Source organism: Zootoca vivipara, chromosome Z2, assembly GCF_965207765.1.
Source record: "Zootoca vivipara chromosome Z2, rZooViv2.hap1.1, whole genome shotgun sequence".
In the NCBI taxonomy this organism is placed as follows: Eukaryota; Metazoa; Chordata; class Lepidosauria; order Squamata; family Lacertidae; genus Zootoca; species Zootoca vivipara.
This window is the reverse complement of record NC_142585.1, coordinates 3,818,068-3,822,312: the sequence shown is the minus strand read 5'-3', so window position 1 is coordinate 3,822,312 and position 4,245 is coordinate 3,818,068.

The following is a 4,245-nucleotide window of genomic DNA, read 5'->3' as shown; positions in this document are numbered from 1 at the left end:
CGGCAGCAGTAGGGATGGATATAAAGCTTATGTCTGTACATTGCTCTTGGCTCTTCGCCACTCAGGTCGTGGAGCCCGCCTTTGCAAACGCGTTACAATAAAGAGAAAGTGGTTAGACTTACTTCGGTGTCTCCTTGTCTGTTTGCAAGTCCACATAAGGGACTTTTCACAATTTTGGCGCCCAACGTGGGGCCCTCGACGGTCTGCGCGGCGGGAATCTCGGAAGAAGGGTCGGCCGGCACTCCGTTCTTTTCGGAGAGACCCACTGTCCGGACCCCGTGGTGACAGATCCCGAGGGCTGAACGACGGAGAACCGATTTAAGTGTGTCTAAGGGAAATAAGAGAAAGGAAGCGGTCAGGGACCGTTGCAGTCAGGGACTGCTTTGCCCTGCAGGGACGCCTGCCAGTTCACTAGTCACCGAGAAGGAGGCACTGGACTGAAAGGGGTGAGTATTGTGTGATTTCCTGAGAAGGGAAAGACTTGGGAGAAGGAGGGTTGTGTATGTGTGAAGTCTCTGTGTGAAAGAGAGGTTCCAAACGGACGCGTGAGTGTGGACCGGGGCCCGGGACCCGGCGAGAGGATTAGCTTGCGGTTCCGTCTTCCCGCGAGGGGAACGGCCAGGCGATTCCGTGCGTTTGTGTGAGTGATTGAGAGACATTTTGCTATGGGGAAGGCACAGAGTACGTGTAGAAGAACGTCAGGGACAAGGGACAAGGATCCCATTGACCCCAATAGCCCGTTGGGACAAGTACTGTTACAGTGGGATGAAAAGGAAATCAAGCCATACAGCCAGGGACTATCTAAGGCAACTATGATAAACTTCTGCCGGATAATATGGCCAGAATATCCTATAGGGCCAGGAGGGGAATTTAATTGGAACCCCAACGGAGAAACAGATCCATATTGGATAAAACAGCTGCAATATTATTTAATTAAGTTCAAGAAGAATAAGGAAAAACCATACATAGAACTCTGGTCCCATATAACTTTCTTCGGACCAGATCCGCCACCCTTGAGACAATTTCCTTTAAAAGAAAAGGAACAGGAGTCAGATGAAGGGGAGATATCTCTGCCACCTCCAGCGGCGTTTCCCGGGCCGCCAGGTCCGGTGCCACAGCCGCCGCCTGCGCCTCCTCTGCCTGGGGGACAGCCCCCGGATTACAATCAACTAGATATTCCTGCCTCGCCTCCCCCAGGTGCAGGGGCCACGGCGCCGCCCTATGAGAATGATATTGACAATCTCTTAAGTCCTTTAGTGGAACAAATAGATAAAATAACAAGGAAATTAAAGAATCCAAGATTGCAACGGGAATTGCAACAGTGTAAGCAGGACGTGGTAGATTTTCCACTTCCTGGTGGGACCCCTAGAAGCAATAGGAGACGGAGTAATTCTGAACCATCAGAGATTCATAACTACCCCTTGCGAGAGGCCCCAGGAGGACTGACTGCGGCAGGGAATCCAGTGATGGTATATGTAGTGAGTCCCATCAAACCCTCGGAATTGAGGGAACTTAAACAAACCCTACCAAAATTACATGAGAATAGTCAAGAAGTAGCAAGCTTGCTACAGATGTGGATGGGACCTCACCTATATACCTACACTGAATTAATGTACATTCTGGGGCACCTCTTCACCCCAGAGGAAAGGGCTATGATTAGAAGGGCAGCAATGGCATACTGGGAAACCCGGCAACAGGCGCTGCAGCCCGCCCACCCAGTAGCATCTGATGTGAAATATCCAATGGCGGATCCCAATTGGAACCCTAACAATAATGATCACAGGACACACATGAGCGATTTAAAAGAAATGATTATAGAAGGAATTAAGACTGCGGTGCCACAAAGCAGGAATCTCACTAAAGCATTTGAGGTAAATCAGACCAAAGAAGAGTCACCTGGAGATTTTGTACAAAGGATCAGGGAACATTTGACCAAATATTCTGGGGTAGGACCAGATTCGCCAGCCTTTGATAACTTACTGAAAATGCAGTTTGTTACCAAAGCTTGGCCGGATATTCAGAAGAAGCTGCAAAAGATGGATTGGCAAGATGCCACAATTAGTGAACTAGTGAGAACTGCGCAGCAGGTTTTTGTAAACAGGGATGTTGTGAAACAAAAGCAGAAGTGTCAGATGATGGTAGCAGCCATACAAAAGGCGGGGGAAGGGGAGAAGAAGTCAGAGGAACGGACAGAAAATAAGGAACAGAGGATGACAGGAGGGTATCGGGGCAGAGGAGGATATAGAGGGAGAAGCTCCTATGGCCCAACTAGGGGAGCGGGACCCAGGCCTGGGGGAATAATGTGCTACCGGTGCCAAAGGATAGGTCATTTTGCTAGGGATTGTAGGACACCACGGGAGCAAATACCTGATGTGCCTAGACAGAAACAGGAACAGCCACAGACCACCAGGACAATGGGGGAAGTGGGGGCTGAATTGTACAGTTTGTATGATGAATAGGGACTCTCCGGCTCAGGCCCCGGGACCCGGAATGAGCCATTGGTGAATCTATTTGTGGGTCCCTCCCAGAAACCTATTGTGTTTCTGGTGGATTCTGGGGCAGCCCGATCTTCAGTCTGTGTGAATATACCGGGAGTAAGTAAAACATCCAAAACGATTAAGGTTGTGGGAGTAAGTGGGAAACCAACTGAAGTACAGCAGTTAGAACCAAGCAGAATCACCCGAGGAAAATGGGGGGTTGAAAGTTCCCTTTTGTTTATACCAGAATCAGGAGTAAATTTACTGGGAAGGGATCTAATGGTTCCCCTGGGGTTTAGATTAATGGATGAAGAACAAGGGACACCAATGTATGTGCTCCAAACAGAGACTGAAGAACAGATTAACCCCAAAGTGTGGGTGGATGGGAAAACTATGGGAAGAATAGATATGGAACCTATAAAAATTATGGTCAAGCCCGGAATTACTCATCTCTGGACCCCACAATATCCTATGAAGAGAGCAGGAAGGATAGGTCTGCAACCAGTAGTAAACGCCCTTTTGAGTCAGGGGCTCCTAGAGCCCACAATGTCACCTTTTAACTCCCCGATCCTGGCGGTTCAAAAGAAAGACGGCAAATTTAGGATGGTGGAGGATTTAAGGAATATCAACGGGATAGTCATACCCCGATTTCCCACAGTGCCAGATCCTTACACCCTGTTAAGTAGGATACCTCCTTCCACTCGATGGTACACAGTTATTGATTTAAAAGACGCCTTCTGGGCATGCCCACTGGATGAAGGGAGTCGAGATCTGTTTGCTTTCGAATGGGAGGACGTGGAGACTGGTCAAAAGAGACAATATAGATGGACAGTCTTGCCCCAGGGATACACTGAGAGTCCTCTGTTGTTTGGACAGGCATTGGGGGAAAGGCTGAAGGAATTTAGGCCCACCAAACCCAATAAAATCTTGTCATATGTTGATGATTTATTATTGGTTGGGGAAAAGGAAAAGGAGGTTAAATTGGATTCCATTCGATTGTTGAATTGGCTGGGCGATCTGGGAGTCAAGGTATCCAGGGAAAAGTTGCAGTTCACTGAAAGGAGAGTCAAATATTTAGGGCACATATTGGATGGGGGAACCAGACAACTGGATCCAGATAGGGTAAGAGGTATTATGGAATTGAGACCCCCGAGAACTAGGACTGATGTGCGAAGAATGTTGGGATTGCTGGGATATTGCAGATTATGGATAGACCAGTATTCAAAATTAACCCAATTCTTGAATAAGAAGCTGACTGGGAAGGAAGAGGAAGTATTGTGGGATGAAGGAGACAGGGAAAGATGGGAAGAAATTAAGAGGACCCTAATCGCCAGTCCGGCATTGGCCCTGCCCAACTTACAACAACCCTTCCATCTATATGTGACAGTGGCATCTCAAACGGCAGTGGGGGTGCTAGCTCAGAAAAGGGGAGGAAGATACCAGCCGGTGGCTTATTTGAGTACAACATTAGAACCAGTGGTTAGAGGGTGGCCAGCGTGCATACAAGCAGTAGCAGCAGCAGCCGAACTAGTCCTAGAGAGCAGAAAACTGACTTTTGGGGGAGCCTTGATTGTACACAGCCCTCACCAGATCGGGGCGGTCATGACAGGAGCCGCCCCGACCTGGATGACGGATAGACGTCTGGTACAATATGAGGGAATTTTGAGAACAGGCTCAGATATCACTATTGGAACAGACAGGAATTTAAATCCCGCGGAATTTCTCAGGGGAGAAAGGAAGGAATGGGACCCAGATGAGCATGACTGTC